Source organism: Ciconia boyciana, chromosome 2, assembly GCF_034638445.1.
Source record: "Ciconia boyciana chromosome 2, ASM3463844v1, whole genome shotgun sequence".
NCBI classification, from domain to species: domain Eukaryota; kingdom Metazoa; phylum Chordata; class Aves; order Ciconiiformes; family Ciconiidae; genus Ciconia; species Ciconia boyciana.
In genome coordinates, this window is record NC_132935.1 from 49,280,480 (window position 1) to 49,304,648 (window position 24,169).

Genomic DNA, 24,169 nt, shown 5'->3' on the forward strand with positions numbered 1-24,169 from the left:
CGGGCAGCCTCCTGACATATTGACTTGCCTGCTGCTCCTCTCCTTGATGCTGATTGAAGGGATGTTGCTTGAACAAAGTCGCTGGGACCCTTGCTCTCCTCTCGCTTGCGGACTCACCTCCAGGGGTTGCAACAACTCTCTAACAGCGTTGCATGGTAACTGAGCAGGCTGTGCCACAATATTTTAATAAATTGATTAAGCTGGGGTGGGTCCATATGCCTGAAAAGTAATTAACATAGCCAATATCTAATACTGGCAGCTGTGACGGGCTAACAGCCATTCTAGTGACCTTAACGTTGCTCAAAACTTCAGAGAAAATTCTGCGGGGGATTAAGGAAGTGGAACAGAAAACAGAGCAAAAAGCCAAAGGTCTGCAAAATTAAACCATCTTTTTTCTAGGATAAACTATATTTTGCTAACAACTGTCGTAAAGAGTATGAACATGCCAATGCCATCACACAAAGCTGTCATCTTGTCATGATGCCAAGGAAAACCAGAAAGTGATACAAAAACAATGGAGCGACAGAAACACAGGCACATCTAAGAAATATTGAGGAACTGCAAAGACTAACCTGTTATTCCATTTTTAGCTCCATTATTTGTTCAAATTACAGCAGATGTTCTGGGCCTTGACTCAGGAGCTGATCAAATACTGCAGGAACTGACAATTGAACAGTAGGCATGGGAGTTGGACATATTGCTCCGTACTGAGGCAGTACATGACCAAACCTCCCTCCTTGCTTTATGACTCTTGCAGAGTGGGAACAGGACCAGGCAGCGACACAAACCCTCCCTTCTGTTGCTGGAATAAGTTACACATGGTGAGAAAATGCCAAAAACACAGTTTCTGAATTCTGGAATGGTGGGATTCCTGACTTCCTCCGTACACTGAGTCTACAAACCAACTTCTAATTTTAGGATGATATTAAATACACCTTTCACAGGCTCCCATCTTTGAGAAATGCTCCTAATACTATTATATCTCTGATATTTACTTAAATCTCTATAAAATTAAATCTCCATTCAGTCTCTTTGACTCCTACCTCACTCAAGCTACAGCTATACTCAATATTTCTGGTTCTCGAGAACAAGAACTAGATTTACACAAATAACCTCCCACCCTGCCCTTCACTTTCCTTTGCATATGCCTCCAAACACAGCGGAGTTGGAGTGCAATGAGATGTAACTGCACCTTGTTCACTGTAAGGAGGGCACCAGTTGCTGCACATCTTTGCACAACTTGGAGCACTGAGGGTTACACTGAGCTGTTGAGCCTCCAGGATAACTTCAACAATCAGACTAATGAACGTTATACCAGATCTAGGAAAAAAGAATTTGTTCTGTTGTAATATAAGATGGAGTTTTCAATTTATGCTTTCCTTAAAATGATATTTGTTTACAATGATACACAGTTAATATTAATATCATAGATGTTTCTTCTTGAGGATGATCTCTTGCTAATTGCAAGCGATATAAAAAAAAGAAAATGTCTGGGTACCCTACAAAAGGACTGTATATTTTTGTAGGACGTTAGGGAATAAAGATATCTGCAGCAGTGAGAGCCCACACTTCCAGTGGAATCCTTCTGACTGTACAATGGTCTAACTTTTGATGAAAGTTATCTCCATCTTTACATGTGCAGAAGAGAAAGGGAGAAGTCAGAACACATTTTCTTAAGCCAGGTTTGAGAGCTATCACAAGCCGAGAAAATGAGGGCTATTTCTAACTTGCATCAGAAGGGGGCAATAGTTATCACCGTAAAAAGCTAGAAAACTAATACTTAAGTAAGAGTTTGAAACAAATCTCACATACTCTTCTCTTACAGTTTTCATTTCCTTGTCCCTTGCTTATTTTATTCCTTTGAAGCATCCATTCACTATTAAACAGTCACTAACAGAAAGCTATTAGCAAATAGTTTTAGTAATTCTTCCATAAAAACATTTTTCTCAAAGAAAATTCATTACGTGGAAAGATTAATTTTGTCAATGTCAGTTGAAAGAGTATGCTTCTACATACACTAACTTTAACAACATTTTAAAAACAGTTTTTAGTATCTCTCTAAACAGTCAGAAGTATGATTATTGAGTTACGAACTTCCCACACTTTGATCCAATACATTAATTTAATGACAACCAACCCAGGTTGCAAGAAATAAAAGAAAGACTTTTTTGAATGAATACTACTACCCTAATAAAGAGAAAAGGTAGAATATTTGGAGCGGTTCATCTTGAGTGCGCTGAACAGGCATGTGCAAGCCAACCGGGGGATCAGGCCCAGCCAGCATGTGTTCATGAAAGGCAGGTCCTGCTTGACCAACCTGAACTCCTTCTACAACCAGGTGACCCGCCTAGTGGATGAGGGAAAGGCTGTAGATGTTATGTACCTGGACTTTAGTAAAGCCTTTGATGCTGTCTCCCACAGCATTCTCCTAGAGAAGCTGGCGGCTCATGGCTTAGGCGGGTGTACTCTTCACTAGGTAAAAAACTGTCTGGATGGCCGAGACCAGAGGGTTGTGGTGAACGGAGTTAAATTCAGTTGGCGGCTGGTCACAAGCAGTGTTCCCCAGCGCTCAGTTTTGGGGCCAGTCCTGTTTAATACCTTTATCAATGATCTTGATGAGGGGATTGAGTGCACCCTCAGTGAGTTTGCAGATGACACCAAATTGGGTGGGAGTGTTGATCTGCTCGAGGGTAGGAAGGCTCTGCAGAGGGATCTGGACAGGCTGGATTGGTGGGCCAAGGTCAACTGTATGAGGTTCAACAAGGCCAAGTGCTGGGTCCTGCACTTGGGCCACAACAACCCCACGCAATGCTACAGGCTTGAGGCAGAATGGCTGGAAAGCTGCCCAGCAGAGAAGGACCTGGACTGTTGGTCAACAGCTAGCTGAATATGAGCCAGCAGTGTGTCCAGGTGGCCAAGAAAGCCAATAGCGTCCTGGCTTGTATCAGGAATAGTGTGGCCAGAAGGACTAGGGAAGTGATCGTGCCCCTGTACTCGGCACTGGTGAGGCCGCACCTCGAATGCTGTGTTCAGTTTTGGGCCCCTCACTTCAAGAGAGACATGGAGGTGCTGGAGCATGTCCAGAGAAGGGCAACGAAGCTGGTGAAGGGTCTGGAGAACAAGTCTTATGGGGAGTGGCTGAGGGAACTGGGGTTGTTTAGCCTGGAGAAAAGGAGGCTGAGGGGAGACCTTATCGCTCTCTACAACTACCTGAAAGGAGGTTGTAGTGAGGTGGGTGTTGGTCTCTTCTCCCAAGTAACTAGCGATAGGACGAGAGGAAATGGCCTGAAGCTGCGTCAGGAGAGGTTTAGATTGGATATTAGGAATAATTTCTTTACTGAAAGGGAGGTCAAGCATTGGAACAGGCTGCCCAGAGAGGTGGTGGAGTCACCATCCCTGGAGTTCAAAAAATGTGTAGACGTGGCACTTCAGGACATGGTTTAGTAGGCATGGAGGTGTTGGGTGGATGGTTGGACTAGATGATTTTACAGGTCTTTTCTGACCTTAACGATTCTATGATCCTATGATTCTATGATTTTAGATTGCTGCCTGCACTTTCTGGTGCTAGTTTTAGAACCTATACAGAAAATAATTTTGTCCTTATTCTGGACCCTAATGATCCATTTCGATATCTTTACAGCATCTGAGGCCCTCTTCTCATTTACCAAGAAGACAAAGGAAACAAGGCTTTGAACTGTTGGGAACAATTTGTGGCTGTCCAGCTAAGAATCCATAGTCTACATTTTTTAAATTTTTCAACAGTAGATGATACTTTTCTTTCTTGTTTAGGAATCAGTTTTATTTTTAAATGAATTTCCATGGATGTCTGCACTTCACTAAATTTTCTCTTCTGCGTAAGTGCTGAATACCATGTCTGCTTGCTGATTTTCACTGACAAACAAGGGAGGAATTTGTGACCGGAGAGGCTGAATGCTCCATGCTGCTGGTACACATGATTATCTCATAATCGTTGATATACGGGCTCTGACAGAGGAAGAGACAATCCTCGAATGCCAAAATGTTTGCTAAATTACTGTACGGATGGATTGTTATCATACTAATCCCATTTTACAGCAGTTGAAAGACAGGAGAAAGAGTCTTCCAAACATTCACAGAAAGGGATATTTTGGCTGTCATTCTTTACGTGCCAATCAACTTAATTGATTCTTAAAAGGGAACTGAGTGGGATCAATAATCTAGTTGAAACTTTAAAATTGAACAGTCCTAAGTCTTATTTCCATTGAGCTGAAGTAAAAATTTACATTCAGAGAAAAAATGAACATACATCAAAAGTCAACCTCAATTTGTAATTTCAAAATTTCATTAGCTTCCATTTTCCTTTCCTAACTTTACCACATAATTTATCTTCCCTGTACTTTATCTCCTTTCATTTTTTTGATGACAGTCACTTTTTATGAAAAATTTGTTAAAATCAGCAAATTTCCAGTTAATTTAGTTTCATTTATTCAACTTAAAGGCCTTGCAGGTCAGCTTTCCAAACTGAAGTAAATGTGGGTTTCCTTACATTTTTTATGCACAAAACAAAAATACTGTACCAGAAGAACTGGCAAGTTCATATCAAACTAATGTCAAAAAGAGACCAAGTTGCTTTGTAGCAAATGAAAAGAAAGAAGAAAAGGTATGTAGTCTTCTTTCCCAAGCCACAGCAAACTGATGTTCAGGGACCTCAATCAGAAGTGTCACCCTTGTATTTAATAATGCCCAGAGGATATTTTCGCCATGATTTTCCCAATCATTTTTTGAATCTATGTAAACATTCATCATCCGTAGCCTCCTATAACAAGTTAGTGCATCAGAAAGAAATTGTGATTTGAGGCTCTAAATCTCAAATCAGTATCATTTTAGGCTAGAACAAATTCAGATAAATATAGAGCTATTTTCCCTTAAACCCAGGTCCATCTTCACTATTATTTTGCAGAAGTATATAAAGTCTAACAATCTATGCAAGTTTGTTATTGTTCAACAGCCTTAAAAATCTTTCCAGCATACAGGGGTTTGCATGCCCATACACTAGGAGCTACTACAGTATATAGGATCTCCCTGAACCTAACTCATGATCTCAACAACAACCTTTTGGCTTTCAAAGGCAAATGGAAAGATAGCTAGCACTGTTCTTTGGGTGCCTGGACACAGTAGAAGACAGAAGTTATTTTGACACATCCCATTTCACAAAGATTTTATTCAAGGATAGGAGAGCGAAAAAGGAGCAGAAGAAAGCAAACAGAAAAGGACATCATAAAAGGACTATAGGGGCTTAAATGTATTCTTTTTTCTGGAGTCTGGAATGGTTCTCAGCAGACCTTGCTGGTCTTGTGCCAAATGCTTCAGATGAAGATGTAAGGAGATTAGAAAGTTACAGGCAGATATGGGACAATTCCTTCCCCACATTATGGTTTTGCCCTCAAGCCTGTACCTAAATATTAGCTTATTCCCTGAAACAAGAGCTTTTGCTTGTCTTTCAGTATAATAGTTAACATTAAATATTACTTTTAAATAAAAATTGTTATGTCTCTGGTCTGTGCAGTGTTCTATAGCAGTAACTGTAGCATAATTCCTTTGGAATGGAAAATATTTCTTCCAAAGGTTTGTGATATGTCACTCTTCAACACTGTAAGGCAACTCTTCAGTTCTTATGGTAAGCCAAAGAAAATAAGTATCTTCAAATGTCTTTGTAATTTTCCTTCTTATTCATAGAAGGTACATTTAAAGTAAGCTTAAGAAAGCTAGGTAACTTAAGATAAGCACAATATTTTCAAAGCATAATATAATCAAAATTTTTATGGTTTTCTTTCTTTTTCATCATAAGAATGAAATATGCATAAAAGTAAGACCTAATTATGAATCATTAAGCACTCCAGTTTTAATTTTTATCTTGTAATTAACAGTGGGTTTTTCTTCTAATCTTTATTTGCTGACTTTTTAAGTTTATTATAAGGTATTATTTAGAACTTAATTTCAATCTTAACTTCAAGGAAACATCTTCTCAAAACATTATCAAACTTATGTCTTACACACTTAGTAATATATTCAAATAGTGTGAGTTACTAAGGCTGTTTTCCTTGGTAGGAACCATTATTTACAATTAAGTATAATCCCTTTAAAATTCTCCCTTGATATTTATGATACAAAAAAGTCAATGTAAACCAACACTAACACATGCTTTTTTGTCTAATGATATGCATTTCATAAATTCTTGATCTTTACATGTGTCATGTTCAATTTAGATCATGCAGGTTTCAAGCATGTTTTAACTTTTTTTTTGTTCTATGCCTACAACATTTCACTGTGATAATAATCTTTAACCTAAGACCTACATCTGTTCTTAAGAAAGTACATAGTCATGAGAGAAACAGCCACACAAAACCTCAATGGATATCCTAAGACGACAATTGACTTCTGCTTTAGAAATCACCAACTGAAATATTGAGTCTTCTGCTTGATGGAAAAGAGAGCAAACATTGATTAAGACAACCAAATTCCAGTTTCAGCATCAGTAGGATGCACTAAAAATTAGGAAGCCTTCTTCCTGCACATAAAAGGGCCAATCAGTTTGGAAATACTTGAATAAAAATAAATATCTAGGCCAAAGTTCATTTTCTTATGATTTCCTGATTCTCAAAGTCAATCTGATTTCTTATTGAGAAGTGTCTATTCCGTAGTAGGTGAGAAAGTTGCTACTGAGGTTACTGAGATAGACTCAGGTTTAAAAGAAAAAAAAAAGAAAAATGGAACATATGTGTTTGAATAACGACCATTCCCTACTTTCATTTTTCCCAGTGCCTGCTTTGATTTAATATGAAGAATAAAGAAAAAGATTATATCATACATATACATGGCTATGCACACTGAAGATTCAGAAAACAGATGAATTGTGTATTATCTTTTAGAATAAATAAATAAATCATTATATTTTAGAATAAATACATTATAAATATATTGCATTTGCTTTCAAAACACATCCTTAAAGGTTCTTCATGTATTTTGAATGACTGTATTCATGTAAACAGTGCAGAGTTAATTAAAAATCAAATTTAAATGTTATATTAGAATAAAAGTACATAGCATTTTTTTCAAGTAGTTATTTTCAATCTCTTGCCAATGTAAAAAATTGTTTAAAAAGGAAAGCTTCATGGAAACTCTCTATCAAAATGCATAATGAAGAAAAAATGTGGAGAAGAACAAATATATGACAATACTTATCAAAAAGGAATTTTATCTGAACTTTTTACTTATACTATATACCCTGGCTATTGTCCAGCTGCTAAACTAACTGAACCAATGAACCCAATACTTTCTTAGTCTCCGTATTACAGTGGTTTGTGTAATGATCTTATTTACTTCAGAGAGATACACAGAGGGAGGGATATTTTTTAAATTTTATGCTTCAATTTCAGACTGATCATTTTTTCTTGGCTTACTTATGACTTAAAGAAACCCCATGATCCAGGAATATCCAGGGACTCAGTAGGCTAATGCAAGACCTTTTTAAACCAGCATCTGTCAGTATGACAGGGCTAAATGCTAATGTCATTCATCAAGTCACTCATTTAACCCTGAAACTTCAGTATAATAGGTCTATATTTTTGTCACTTTCACCTGTTCAGCTCTTCAAACAAGATGACCTAAAATGTTGACATTGAATAACGCAGATTCAGAAGCATTAGAAAGGTTGCATAATTGTCTCCAATTATCATGAGGCATTGGTGACCCACTAATGAAAGCTTCTACAAAAACTAAGGTCAGGAAAAAAGCTGACTTATCAGCGTAAGTGCAACCCCAGTTTAGAGAAAGCCCTCTGGAGGAAGCTGTAAGTTTTTGTACTATTACTTTGCAACAATTAACACATTAAGAAGTAAAGTGATCATTTTGCAGCCCATTGCTCTTGAGAGAGAAAAAGGAAAAAAAAAATCAGGAATACGAATCAATTCTGCAACTTTTACAAACAAAGTAAACAGGAATTGGTATCACAAAGTTTTCCAATAATGTCTCAGTTATTACATGATCCAGTAAGACACCAACTCTATAGAGAAAAACTCTGAAGTGTGTGTGCTGTCTGGTGCACGACCACACTCCTAAGTGTTCTTAGGACTAGTGTATACTACTAGATACTACTAGTAGTAGTGTCTGGTATTAAACACTAGATAGACCACAGCAGAGTGGACACCTCAGCCACAACAGTGCAGCTGGGCTCACTCTGTCAGACTAGTTGAGAACCATTCAGGAGGATCTTGGACATGGAGAAAGTTTCACACCCTTGGTCTGGTCTGCATACAGCTTTCTTTTGCCTGGTTGCACAAACAGGCAATTAATAGGAGGAATTGGCAAGGCTTTCCTTTGTGTTTCAGCAGAGAGGCTTGGCACCTTTGATCTCCACTGACACTGCTGTTAAGTTGAACTGCCCCAGAAACAGGGTAAGCTGAGAACAGATGTCATCCTGCCTATGGATCCTCTGGTCTACCTAGCCAGATGAGCTGATACTGTTTGCAGAGAGAACCGTACTTCCCAGAAGTGTTAAAATGCACATTGTCTTCCCAAGGTGCAGTTCTTGCCATAGCTCTTACTTCTGGTCTGGGAATGAAATCTTCCCTGCTCTTTCTATCTTGCCTAAGGGCTGAGAATTCAAGCCAATCTCTCTGAAGGCCTGAGGAGTTCCTCCATCAGGTTCCAGCAGTTTTTTAAGGGTCAATGTGGATGACTCTTTGGCTAACAGATGCTTCTCTTTTGATGTCTTTCCTCAAGTTCTCAGGCAGCTGAGTTGCCACTTACTCCTAAAAAGCTGAAAAAGCATTTGACCGTCCAGCTCTAAGAGCTCTCTAGAAGAGAACGTCAAAAGAAAGTGCACCAGAAAGAGCCATTTTTCCTTACTTTGCCTATATGTATAACACTTCCGTAACATTACAGATGATGTCTATATATAATTAATTCAGTAAATTGTTTTTCTGCTGCTTTAATAGACACTGAAAATGCATTATGACCTCTGCCCTTCAAAATAACAGGAAGAAGACACTGAACTCAAGAATCAGAATATAAATTTGTTACAGTCATGATCCTTTCTATCTGAATGACTCTAAATTCAAGACATTAGAAATGAATTTGTTATTTACACAACATTTTGCAGTGCTCTAAGCTTTAATGTATGTAACAAACTGTCAAACATACAGCTAGACTATTACATGTTAGAAGCTTTAATTATAGAGTGATTCAAACATTTCTTATATTATGCCATCTGGTTCACAGGGACTTTAATGAATTTATAAATTTAATGGAATAGTTCTGCATTCAAAATGCCTGAAAATTGGTTACTAACCACAAATAAATGACAGATTTATCAACATATTAAAAAAAGCACAGTCCTTTCAATTGGGCCATTAAATAACCAGCCAATTGCTAAATGCTGGTAATTATTACTTAAATAATTCTGTACTATTATTTTTATTCATTTAAATCTTCAAACATGTCCCAGTCTAGGCATTTTCCTACATTTTCAAATGTAGGGATTATTTCTCATATAATTTATAAATGTTACTAATGTCTTTTTGAATGAAAAAAAAAATCAGAGTTGAATTTGTTTCCTGATCTATTTACTGTTTCGCTAAAAAAGTTCATGTAATTAGCTTCAGCAGTAGTGTACTTCTACTCATGAGGTAGAAACATTTTTGTAATACAAACCGTATTTTTTATTGTTTGAAAGAATTCAGTAAACTCAAGTACAGTTATTTATTTCTGGCCAAGACCATAACAATAAATACTAAAACAAGAAAAATACTCATGATAATTTACTTAGATGTAGTATGAACTGGAAAGCATGAGAGAAATCATGATATCACACTGCCATGAAGTGTCAAAATAGGATTCTCCTCACGGTTGAACAGAAACCTAGTCAGGTAAACACAAGCAATAACATCTCATTTGGAACTCCCTCTTCTGTTAGCCATTTTTCTTAAACTCTTCCATAAATTTCTCAAGTGAATGCAACATTTAAAATATTTTAGAACAACCGGGAGTAAGAAGTCTTCATCTCTAGGTGATTTATCAGCTTTGAATTAAGTAGCAGTCAGAAGATATTTTTGACCAATCCATTACATGGATGATATATTTCTATTCTTTGGCTGTGTTTACTCTCATTTTAGTACAAGTTTTAGTTCCAAAAATAATGTCTGCAATATTAAAATTATTTTCCTGAAAATATTGTGTAAGGAACATTAAGTATATTATTTACTTAAGAGGAACATTGATGCAATATTGTTCAAGCCACTGCGCCTCCACATATACTTAATATTTGCCTTCTCCTAGAGCATCACATGCTTCCCATATGGCATGAACCACCTCTGTATTCCAGAAGGGGTGGGTAAATACTAGTCCCTTTTATCTGAAGAGAAACCAAAATGGTTAAAAGTTAGATATTGGAATACAGGGCAAGGAATTGAGTTAGCATTTACTCATCCCAAAACTGAAGAAAATTTTTGCTATTATATAGAGCATACAATGGTAAACTGAGAGGGGAAATGCATTAAAAGCTATGTAAAAAGAGAGTAAAGAACTTTGATGGATGAACTAAGTGAAAACAATAGCCATGTATAAGGCACAATGTGTAAGGTATTAAGAAATATAGTATTTGAGTCAGTAAGTATTGGACCACGATAAAGGTGAAGATGAGAGTCAGTTTTTTTATTCACTTTTTGAGAAGGGGAAGATTTTATTACACTATTTGGGAATACATAAACATATAAAACCATTTTGCATTAGCTCAATCACAGGAATATAAACATAGAAAAGTAAAAATATAAGTGAGCAAGAAGCTAAAGGAGGGGAAGAAAGGATTCTCAGCTGATTTTACTTTCAAATATATTTGGATAGCTTTCCCTAAGCACAAGAGACATACACATATCTAAGGAAAGATTTTAGATCAATACCAGGTCATCTGAGAATTGACATTTGGTTTAGAGGAAATAAAGATACATTATAGTACTGAGAAAGTTGTACAAGTACAAAGTGAAAATGAACATCAAGCATGCAGCAGTAAAAAATCCAGACTGTTACTGAATTAAAAAAGAGAAAACGAGTTTACTTGAACAGAACTCAGGTCAGAGAAAAGAAGACTGGGCAAAGCAAAATGGAAATCTCATTACACTGTAAAAGACAGGGGAAAATACAAGACACCGTATGTTTTAATGAGAGCTATTTATACAAAAACCTTGTTCTTAGCTGGAGTAAATTCACTGACTTCAGAGAAGTTACAGCAGACTAAAATCTTGCATGCATCTATTTCAACAAAATGAGTTTCATATTACATAGAATATTATAGCAGAAAACATTTACCATTCTAATAATAGCTCATAGAATAGACCCTATTACATTGTTGCCTTCAAAAGTAATGGATTCAACATGATGAGGAAATAGATTCTTAATTTCTTTAACTATATGGGAATCTTTGTTCTGTTATGTATTTGGAGATGTCAGGACAGAACCTTATTTGCATCCGTAATTTTCAATGAGGTACGGAACTACTTCTAGCCAGTCTTGCAGTTTTTTCTTTAATTTCTTTTCTTTCAGTTTGTCTTTAAATACAACTCAGAATAAATGAATTCCATTCTTCTACATCTGCCATCCTTCCCTCAGAAAAATTAACTTTGCAGAAAGTAAATTCCCAAGACTTTGAAAATAACCAGAAATATCAATATACCTCAGTAGTGTCATTTAATGTATTAATAAAGAATGCTGATTTCACCGAAACTGAGCTCCTAGGTTGCCAGCTTCTAGCCACTGAAGAACTATCTGAGGGCCAGGAACTCTTCAGTGTGCAAGAATAAGCGCATGGATTTGGCGGGAAATTTAAAGACCAAGACATCTCAAATGAATCACTTTAGTCTCAAGTAAAATAGCAACTCTTAATGAGAAACATCAGACAAGAAAAATCAATGGTAGTTGATGTTAATTTGCCCAAATGAATACTCTGGACTCCACCTTCCAGGAACTGGAAAGCAGGTCTGAAAAAGTACAAGACTCTGGGGAAAAAAAGTCAGTTCTTAGATGAATCTCATGTTCTACTCTACCATTTCCAAAGACTTAGGAGACTCCTTTAAAATATTTGTTTGTAAGCAAGAATCATGACTCCAACCAAGGAGATAAGGATTCTGGAGCATTTGTATTTATGGGAACACAAGCATAAACAGCGTCTCATGAAAAAAACAATAAAAATATCATACTTATATCAAAGTGAGCTATTGCTTTGGCTTGTGGCAAACCATCTAGCTGGAGGTTTCTCTATGCTTGCCTCTTAAATCCTTAACAGTTTTAAAAAACAAGCTTCATATAATGTAAGTGAACACAAAATACAGTCCAAATTTCAGAGGACTGTACTTGACAGTCTTATTTAGTTACACGATTGTTCTCTGCAGTCTGGGTGTACAGTCTGACTCAGGCAGTCAGAATATTTTTCTTATTAGAACAGCTAGATGGTGTCAAGTAATCTTCTGAAACCATACAGTTTAAGATATCCCGCAGATTTTCATTTTGAGTGCTGGGCCATTAGTACCTTCAGTGGAGCAACTTTTTCTGTAAAATAAATACCTGTTTGTGATGCTACAGCTGTGCATCACAACAGTCAGGCAACAAGGCATAGCAGCTTCAGCACTTCAACATATCTTTTCATTTTAGTAGTAAAAAGAAGTGTTTTGGATCAAGAAAGTTTGAGAAACTTTCATCAAGGGACCAACATGTCCCCATGACCCTTTGACAGTTCCCTGCAGACACTGTTGTTGATATAACTCAGGTTCTTTTATTCTTATTTACTCCTTTGTATTTATTGAGACAAAAATAGATCATTGTGTGTGTGTGTTTATTGAGAGAAACCTAATCCCAAAGTTTCAAAATCATTTGCCAATTTTTTCCCCCAACTTAAAACTTCCATTAATCTCTGCCATCTCTTTAACCCCGTAAGTAATACTGCAAGTATACTATAACCTCCCTTTCAGCGCTCTTTTTGCTAACATTACCTTTCAGCTCTGCTGCCCATGTGAGGTAATTAGTGAAAGAACACAGACAGCATAGTCCTGCTGTTCTCATAAGCAGTCTTTCATCACCTTCTGATGCTAGGACCAAGAGGATTATAACACTGATGTTTCTGATTCATTTGCATTTTCCAAAGCTTTTATGTAGCTAAGTCATGTTTAAATGCACTTCAAAAGAGGCCTGTATAAAAAGAAATAGAATCAAAACACCTAACAAACTTCTGCTGATGCTATTTTGGCATTAAAGACGTACTGAAAAACTGGACATATCATTTGTCATACTTTTCAATCCTAGTAGAAAAGCTAAGCAAAAAAACCTATCAAAGTACAAGAAAGTGTTGAACTGAGGCAGTTCACCAAATGATACAAGGAAAAGTCTAGCCAAGTTTTAGGTTCTAGAAAGCAAGAATAATGTTCTCCTGGTACTATATCGTAATGTCAGTTAGTCCACAGTGAAAAAAATAGAATAAACCCTTTGATCTTTCAAAGACAGTGAAACTAACATAATATGTACTGTCTCCTGTGTTCAGGTAATATTGGCAAATATTTCATTTGAAACCAAAAGGCTGATGAAAAGACACTTTTTGCAGTGGATGGATGGCTTTTTATTTTGTAGCAAGTGAATGACCTCTTTTCCTTAGGGTGAAGCAAAAAACATGTTCTTAGAAGTTGTGTAATTTCTTGTACATTTTCTTATTGCATATTGCAACATTAATTCTGGTTATAGCAATAATTATACTAGTCATTATTTCAACACTTTATCCAAAACTATCAATAGTTTTTCAAATAATTTTTCAAGAAGTATTTAAAATAATTTTTGTTTTCTTATTTTTTCAAGTTATTTTGAACACTTGAAAGAAGATATCTCTACATAGGACATACATTTATTTCAGAGAACAGAAAATAACTTAGAAACCATAACGTAATTATAAGTATCCTTAAGATATTCACAAAGCACCACTATTTGTAATTTTAGTCATTAACATTGACTAAAATAAATGACAGCCATAAAATAAAACTGTAGTAAGAAAAGTATTGATTCTTGGGTGTTTAGTTTTGATATGGAACAAGCCCAGTAGCTTTTGAGATTTAAGAAGTAAAGGGTACTTAGTTGACATGTGAAAAATCCAGGCTTGAATTCCCACATTGCCTGATTCTGTCTGTTTCTAATCAACATTTTCATTCTGTTTCTAAGAAACTTCCCCAATACTTTTCTCCTCTTTCACCTGGCCTGTTGTTATGAAGAGTCTCAATCTTCTCAAAAAGCAAATTCAATGGGATTTTTTTACTCATTTAGTCTGTAGAAATTTTTAAAAGACTGGATTTCTGAGTAGCCTATTAAAAATATTCTTAATTGAAACTCTTCCTATGAAGTCTAGTCCACAAAATTTAGTTGAAACAGTTCTTCCCACGTTTTATTATAGTTGTTATTTTCCTTATAAATAGCAAAACCATTCCTAAGTCTGCAAACAACACATAATGAGACAGATTCTCAGAGATGGCCTCATGTTTTGCAAGGTCTGTCTTGGGAGTACAAGTAATCATGTTACAGCTCTCAGTGGGTGAGCAACAGGTTCTTACTGAAACATTCTGGAATTGCCGCTTCAGATGTTCATTAATTCCCCACTGGTTTCCAACTTCAGATGACTTTGCTTCTTTAATGTGGTAATCCTTATTTCAGTTTTCCTTCAGAAAAATGTTTCATTTTTTGATGGGCTTTTTAGTCAGAACATGTATTCAGCCCCCCTCTAGGATTAAAAGAGGAAGAAAAGACTCCAATACAATTCATGTAAAAATACTTCACCCCCCATCCAGATCACTGAAGCCTGTTACTATCCACCTGAAGCACTATGTTTGCCTCCCCCAAGGTAAAGAGTTGCTCCCTCAGATCACAACAGTCCTTTTTGTTGCTGTTACAGCTGTCAACATCTTTCAATATTCACAGCTTAAACCAATCTTTAATTGTCTTCTTTTGGCAGCTGTAGGACACATTCATTCAAAAGTTACTTTGAATAATTCAAAAGTACTTGGCTTTCCTAAAAGTAATTTTTCTTGTTGCTTGGGATAAGAGTACCAACAAAGATGCTCTACCACCCCTTCTGGAAAAAGCAAACAAAGGATTTCACAGAATAAAAACATCACCTTTACACTGAAATGCACATAGCTGCTTTATTTATCCAGGCCATTCTGGATGGACGTTGCTCCTGACTAGGTCTGCTATAACTTTCTCACATTCCCTAACAAAAATCCTTACAGCTCAACCCAATCCAACCCCCTTCTCCCCCCAGTTCAACTCAACTCAACTCAAAGCTTGACCCCACACTCACAAAAGCCCTTTATAGCCTTATAGTCACAAGACTTCTAATGCCCATCATTCTTATACTACATTTCCCAAAATGCCTTTAACTTGTAGTCTGGCATTAAAGAGTCAATATTCATGCACAAAAAAAAAAAAAAAAGAGAGAGTGCCATTTATACTTTCAGTTTGGCAGAACCTTCCTCATAGCACCACCACCTTTGGAGATACATTATGAAGTGCATCTCTGAATCATCAGTTTATTTCAAAAAGAAAAGTGATTTGGGATTTTGATACCTTACTCCACTTGTTCTATATCTTTTATGGCAATGAATGCTGCTTCTAATACCAGGTGAATAAAGAAAGGTGAGTCTCTCCTCTTTCATATAAAGTCCCCTTTTTTAACCTAATATGCTGTTCACTCATGCCTGTCAGTCACCCATCTATTCGTTCTGCTTTCTCACATCTGCTTTTTCCAACACTCACAACAGGTCTTTAGCCCCAAACAAATACCTGCATGTGCTTTCAATCTATCAATTAATTCTGCTCCTGAAACTCTATATTATTCCAATCTTTCAGCTTTCATATTAATTTTATTCCTGCAGACCCACCTAAGGAATCACATGAGCAAGTTCCCAAATGCAAGTGGATTTTATTTTAAGTTGCGCAAGGTTATCAGAATCCAACTCATCCTGTTGCTTAATATCATTCTTTTAAAAATGCAAAGTTTGAAACAAACAGAATTTGATACCTTTTTTTTTTTTTAGGTTGCAATATTATAACAAGATGTTTTCATCTTGTTTCAAAATCATCACTTTATAAGAAAATAAACTGGGACTTCCTAGAAATTGAAGTGGGTAAAATTACACCTGAAGTTACAGGAATATACCTTGATTAATATAAAGAAAGTTTTTTGCTGGAGGTGGTGGAGATGGATTAGAAATAATGCACATCATTACTTCTATCACATATTTGCAGGAATAGATTGCAGCAGCTGTGAGATTGCATAACTGATCCTAAAATATCTCTAGGCCAGAACAGTAAATCAGATGCTGCTAAAACTAGTCGGAAAATTCTCTATGACTTGTTGATGTTGGAAAGGGATGATTTACTGAAATCAGAATATTTTATGAAAATGTAACTCTAAGTTCAGAAAGAAAGATTTGTTAGGTTTGTTTGCTTAAAATGGCAGAGAAAATGCTTTGTGAGCTCCAGAACAGTCATTGTGGTGAACGATACCAACCTCGGAAATAGGAGACCAAGTTTAATAGTTCGCTCTCCCTTTGAAACCAACTATTTTACATTCCCAGGGAGTAATCTCATTATGGGTCTGCAGAATCAGACTCTCACACTTTATCTTTACAGTTTTCTGTCATTTCTTTTAAGTATCTCTTGAGACAAAAGAAAAAGACAGATAGTGTAGCTTGGTGGACAGGTAGCAGACAGATAGTGTGGGCCACTTAATTAGGATGTGAAATTTCAAGATTCCCTGTATCAGTGAGTACTCATTTATTAAAAAAGAAAAACTCTGACAGGAGACACTCAGAGAAAACTTACATCAGTTGTCAAGTAAGAAGGACCTATCTATGATGCAGGGTTGGTAAAATCAAAACTTTTGCCTGGGTCAGGTAAACTAAAAGCTTAAATGTGTAACCCCTCTTCTTCCAGGGGATGTGCTTAATATAGTAGTTGGATCTGTCAAATAACAGTCCCTTTTGGTTTTGAGATGAATTTTTTTGAGGCAAAGCAACTATTTCTGAACTTTAATTGCTACCTACAAGCTAAAGCCAAATCCTGAACACAATATTAATGTAAGGCATTGATTCTTGATGTCACTCTTCTTTGTGTATCTCTTCCCTTCCCCTTCTTCTTTCATCTCTCTTTTTTTTTTTTTTCCCCCTGTTCTGCTTAATAAGGCTTACCCAGGCAAGATTTCAACTCTTATAACATTGCTGTGAATCTGTGACCATAATGACAGCTAAAAGCAATTTAAAAAAACCCCACAAAACAAAACAAAAAAACCCCCAAACATTATGCTTGTTCAATTTTGCAGATCTTTGACAGGCTAAAAAAGCTATACAGTTCTGGGTTTTTTTCTTTTTTCTTTTTTTTTTTTTTTAAATGGAGAATCTGCAAGTGATGTAAGCACCATGAAAAGCATATTTCTTCTCCCTTTTGGGTAATTTTTGTCTTGGTCTGTTTTCAGGGAACTAGGACTGAAAAAGAAATGACTATGTCAGAAATCTCCAGCTAATTTCTGTTCTTTTCTTTTAGAAGGACAGTTATTATTATATTTTAACACTGTGAGAAAGACTATTAAATTAATACTTCTTTTCTATAAGTCTTTATAGAGACAAAGTAAAAGGAAATGAGTTAAATATGTGTCTTAATATTTTACATTGCAAATGATCTTTCTCTTGTATTGAAAAAGGTAGAGGGGATTCTATATAATGTAATTTCTACCCATTTAAATCAATGCTTGCAAACTGATGTCTTGATCAGGAACCTAAATGGAAAGAACATCATGACTTGATCCTTTTGCAAAAGAAATTTAACAAATGAACAAAGAAAACTAACACAAAATAGAAGAAAAAAGAACAAAGCTAGTTTTTCAACTGCTACTAGTCGCTGATTAGTACTTGATTATTCAGTTCACCAGTTTGCCAACCATGGTTTTGTGGTCTTAATATAAGAGAAAGGATTTAAAAAAAAATATTTTAATGTACTCAAACCATCTGTAACAGTTCATTAGTCACATATGGTGATCTTAGCATGAGGCTTGGCACATGTAGGGCTTGGCCCAAAGATTTCCATGTTTGCACCCCTCAGGTGATTTTAATTTTCTACATAGAAATCAGTGTGTGCTTTTTCAAATGGATGGTTCGCCCTTGTTAAGACCTTTAAAAATAACAACTGAAAGCTGTGGATGAAACAACTTTGCTAAGCTATTGCAATGGTGGAACAGAGGTAGGTGAAATACTATACAAAACTTAATTTTCCTTTCAAGAAGGAGAGAGAAACAGGATATTCCCCTGGGCTTTTCCCCGCCTCCTAAGTAACTTTTTACTCATCTGGCTGGAAAATGGCAGCCAACATCCTCAACTCTCCCTGTAGGTGTGGAAGGTGTGGAGAGCCATGGAAAGCATTGTGCAGTTTTGTTATTATATCTGAAATCAGGATACTGAATGGCATAGCCATTAATCAGTTATACTCCGAGGCTCAAGATGGCTAACCACAGCACAAGAATACTTATGAAGAATCTTCTTTTATCTTATTAAACCGATGAGAAAACAAGCTGAATATATTCGACCTACCATACACCTGCACATTGCTCTTATGAAGTCAGGGAACAGTACTCCTAGAAGTACATATGGGACCATTGATTCTGAATCACATCACAATGGCTCTGCAAAATTGAATTCTTACAGAGTGAGTATTCAGGCATGGCTTCAGGGCAATCACTGAGGCTCCATCTTGTAGCAGGAGACATATGCTAGCTTTAAACTAACTAGGTTGGGTATTGCTATCAATGTAGTCATAGCAACACAGAGCTTAGCCTGTGCTCATCTCTGATCTGCAGCAGAGACATGCTAGCAGTCAGAGCGCTTGCTAGTTAGTCTAACGCTAGCTTGGGTATGCCTGTTTGATCTGAAGTGCCTGCACTAAACACCTACTCTGAGACTGCTAGGAGACAGATAACTCTACTTTGAAAATCTTTATGCATACTGGCTATCTGCTGGAAGATTGGACCTGCAGACTGGGCAGTATTTGAAAGAAGAATGTTTTAAAAACAGGTTGTTTCAGTTATGTGAAGGGTATGATGAGTGCTTTTCTAGAATTGGACTGCTTGAACATTTTATTACTATTACTGTTACTAGTTGCCATTGCTTTTGATGTTGTTGAATACAGAAGAGCTCTAACTTCTGTTTACTCTCTTCCAGATACACTTGCACATATATATGCATAAACATCAACAACTAAAAATTTGCCCAAAGGAATATATAATTTGAAAGACAAATCAGAAAACTTCAGCATTTCATGGGAGTTTTCTGATGGTAATGTATTTGAGGTTTTGAAGCTGTTAAATATTATAGTACAAAAGACCTCATAATTATCCAAAGAGAAATATGTAATGGATGTGGGAAAGGTCTATATGTAAGGAAACTGAAAAAGGAACACATTTTGTTATATGGTTGTTTCATCTACAAATTTAATGTCTATTCTGTTTCCTGGATAATTAATGAAAGATAAATAAAACATGGTTTCAATGGAACAAATCACTTGCTTTCCTTTTGTTTGTAGTTCTTCAGTCTATACAATCCATTGGGGATGGAGTTCATAATTTAATACAACTTAAATAAATTTTAAAGTAAGATTTTTGAGGCCGTTACAAAATATTCTCACTTTTAATTTACTTTCATTACACATCTGTCTCTCTGGATATGGTCAGACCTTTTCCAGTAGATCATTTATTGACAAACAATATTTATCTCAAAGAGAGATTCTTGTGAAAATGTGCTGGTTTATGCAAACTACATTTTAAAATATAGTATTTTGTCACTGATGAAATATTCTGCTGACATTTTTGGAACAGATCTTTCATTTTTTTATTTTATTTGTAAAACATTAATGTTAGGCCTCTTCTTACCTGAAAGAATATGTTTTGATTTCATCAACATGAAACAACAAGATGCAACTAGATTCTTTGTTATTTTCATTTAGAAACAACTTTTTTTCCATTTTTTCTTTGGAATAGAAAATGCAATACCTGGAAAAAAAATATGGAAAATTAAATAATCTACAAACCTTTCCTCCACACTTAGTTATCCTCATTTTTATAGAAAGAAGAAGTTTGACTTGTCCATTAACATATCATTTTCATAGTATTTTGGTAATATCTATAGTAGCAACCTTATTCTCAAGTCTGTTAGGAAGATTAATTGTGAGAAGGCTCAAAAGCATTGCTTCCTGCTGTGAAAGCACTGAGAAAGACAGACAGTATCCAGGGAGAAGTGGCTGGCTGTGGTCTTCCACAAAGTCTTAAAATTAACCTTGTCTCTCTCCCAACAGCTTTCATCTCAGACCAATGTAGAACTTCACTGTGGCTTTTCAAATAAAGATGGGGAGATCCCTGTTCCTGCACTCCAACAACTATGCTGTGAAGAAAATGGTAGCTCTCAAGTGACAATCTCAAACAAACCATGAAGTCCAAACAGTCACCCATTAAGCTTACTGCTGATTGCATCCTTGCCAAGAAGCTATTCCAAAGTCACTCGTGGGGTGCTGTCCTCTGCTGAAGCTGGATTTTTAGATGGTCCAAGGCAACTGTTGAGAAGTCCTTTCTCAGACATGTGAAAATAAATTTCACTCAGTGACACATTTTTTAACCTGAGTGTTGTTAGGCAGAAAGTGTATACGCCCCAGACTTTTCTGATGGTCAATCTTTTCAAATTCATTTGGAAGGTGGAAGTATGGGTAGCATTCTCTCTTTCAATAGGACTGTTGGTCAACCATTGACCCTAGCAGGTGGCCTGGGTGCTCTGTAATGAAGAAATGTGCTGTAGGAAAAAACAAGCTACTTGCAAAGACTGGATTTTCATGGCTGTCCCTTCTCATTCCTTGAATGAAGAAATGTCGCTGGCTAATTGTAAGACTTGAAGAAAAATGGAAGGTGGCTTGTAACAAGTTTAGCAGCTAATTTTGCAGTCATTCTTCTGTTGGAGCTGCTAATTCAGAAATGGTTCCCATCCATACAGGCAAATTCAATTTTTAATGAAGTCCACAGAACATTATTTTATCTAGAATGTCAAGCCTTTGTTAAGGATTTTTTTGTGACATTTGTGACGATATCCCAACATACAAGCTATAAAACATCTTGCAAATCACATCACCATGTTAAATACAGTCACTCTCTTTAGTAGCTGTTCTTGGAAGAGGCAGCAGAAAGATAAACTTGGTCCAACCTTTGGTAAGCAATGATTCACATGAAGAGAAAAGAGACTTTCTCAGATTTAAGCCAGCTGTAAGTCTGTCCCCTCTGCTTCAGCTAGCTCTGCAGGGGATGAGCAGCAACCAAATGTCGGCTACCGTCAACACCTCTGCTTAACTGTCAGGTGCTGGATGCCCAGGGTTTGTCTGCCTGTGCTCCAGGTCAGCTCTGAGAGTGCAGCAGCCCAGCACTGAAGCAGAGAGGTCTTTGTTGGAAGAGCTGTGTAAAACCGCTGTGTGGGCTTGTCCCCCTTCTCTCAGGGGCTGCTCTTGCCTCAGATACTTTGCAGCTGTGCCCATACTTGGCCACATATACCCTTGATCTGGAGCCTGAGCCTGAGCCTGAGCAGTGCTGGCTGACTCTGGGCAGCATCACCGGACCTGCTCTGCTCTTCTTGCTGGACTACTATGGGGCTGCATCCTGTGTGGGTCTGCTGCCAGCCATGCTGCCACCCCTGCCTCCCTGAACCTTACGGAGCTTTTCCTCCACACACACTAAAGGCCAGACTGAAGAGCAGGCAGGCATCTGGAAGAGACAAAGGTATAACAGGGGTGAGGAAAATGGTACAGAGCACTGTTAACAGGAGGATGTGACTGGAGCAATTTTGTCTTCTAGCCTTTCCCTCATAATGGAGTGACAGTTCTAATCTGGATTTTTGGCACATGCTCGTGAGCAGGACTACACAATCATGAAGAAAGGCTGTTGTACAGGGAGTAAGCTGACCTGTCCATCACCTTGCACAGGTACTGTAGCTTGTGGCTGAGGGGTTAGGAGGTACAAATCATGTGCAGGTGGGTGGATAGAAGATATCTGTGGATTCATGAAGTCTGGGGAATCCTTCCTGTCCAAAACAGAGATTATTACTGTTAAGCTTCTCTGAACTTGTGTCTGCACTTTTTAAAATGCTGTGAGGTAAGATTTTACTTGCTCAAAATCACAAGTGGTCAAACCTGAGAGGAGGGAGAAAGGAAGGTTGAAGGAAGCAGCAGCCACAGTTGTATACAGGAGATGCTGAGAGGCAAACGGGCAACATCCACAGGCATGGAGGTGTCATTGGCCAGCAAGACCTGCTAGTAGTGGCCAGTGTTTTCCCAGACTCACACTCTGTTACTTACAATTCTAATCAGTATTCATTATATCTTTTTTATTATACCTCTGCAGCTTACCCTACTAATGATAATCTATTTTAAAGTTTATACTGCTCTAAGAAATAGAGATCATTATTTTGAATGTTAAACCCTTAATTTTACTACATGGCTTAAGCAGCCATGAGATAGCTTGTACGTAATCATATTCTGTTCTGAGACAACCTTTTCCTTATGTATATATTGTTATATAAAATGTCTGATACACCCTTTCTGTCACAGTCAGTATGTGTTAATATAACTGTGTATATGAGTTGCTGTGGGTGAAAGTAACTGGAAACATACTGGTGAGCTTTGGTTCAGGTCTTGGATTTGTTTGGCAATCCAAGGAGCATATTCCTGAATCTTCTCCCAAGCTTTGACATTTTGAGTCTGTATGGACAAGAATTCATAGAGTTCCTACCAAGATCATGCTGTTTTAGGTAAAAGCTGGTATGTATAAGTAAAGCTAGTCCTAGCATTAGTGTAGGGAGAGGTAGGGTTAAAAAAAAAAAAAGGAGGAAAAAAAAAAAGAAGAGAGAGAAAGCTTCGAAGCTCAGGAATGATTGATCTGCTTCTTTCCAAGTAATAAAAGTAAGGAAACATTTTTGAAGCATTTTTATTACTCTGAACCTTTGTATCATCAATAATTTAATAAAGTATGTCCTAGAGAAAACTTGAAGAATCTGACAGAAACATTTGAATACTATTTGGACTGCCTTAGCTAGTAAAATGGTCCATCAACCTCCTAGAAGTAATCGAGAAAATATAGTTCCAAAGGTACTTGATAGAGGAATACCCAGAGAAAAATATAGGGTTATGAGTCTTTCTGCAAATTATTTATTGGTCTTTCTCCAAAAGCAGACCTACAAAGCAAGGATGAAACTGTGGCTTGCTGCTGTCAGTTGTCTTGCAGAACTTGAGGACTGAATTACATGTCTTTCTAAGAGCAGTGGTTCTTTTTTGTTTTACACAATTTATACTTGCACTGTAAGCAAATATAGCTATAGTGACAAGATGCTATCTCCTTGTACCTCAAAATTTTGCAGAATCTAACGTTTATAAAAAAAAGGAGTTTTAATTCTTAATGTGCTTTATATAAGCCGTTTTTTGCTTAATTTGCATGGTATTTTTACATCATTTTCTTAATCAAACAGTTTGTGTCAGTTTATTATGTGTTTCGCTACAGGAGCTATTGATTCTTTTTCCTTCTGAACATTTTTTGGTCATCTTCAAATTTGCTTACTATCACTCATGAGATTTTAGGTCAACATCAAACATATTGTGAAAAAAATCAAAACATTAAACAGTGGCAAAATTTAAAATATTGCTAATGTAGCAATCTTAGCTGACATACATAGTCCCTCTAGTTACATTAGATTAAAAAAATTGAAAACTGCATAATCAATTTTAAAGATAATTCGTACCTAAGATTTCTTTTATTATCTGCAGTTATCAGGCTGTGTTCTTCTTAGGTCATATGACTTACAGCTTATATTCAGGGTCAGTAGGTCTGTATAGTTACTATCTATTGAATAGTTTTCCTGAGCAATTTCCTCTGAGTGAGTGGAATTGTATTTTAAAGGTAGAAGTTCTGTAGACAACACAGTAATCTGACTATGATTAAAAGAACCTATATCATATATCCTGAGAAGCTGCACCCGGCTATGCCCCAAATTTCATGCAATCTGTATGATGCTTACCAGATGGATGAGACTATTTAGCTATT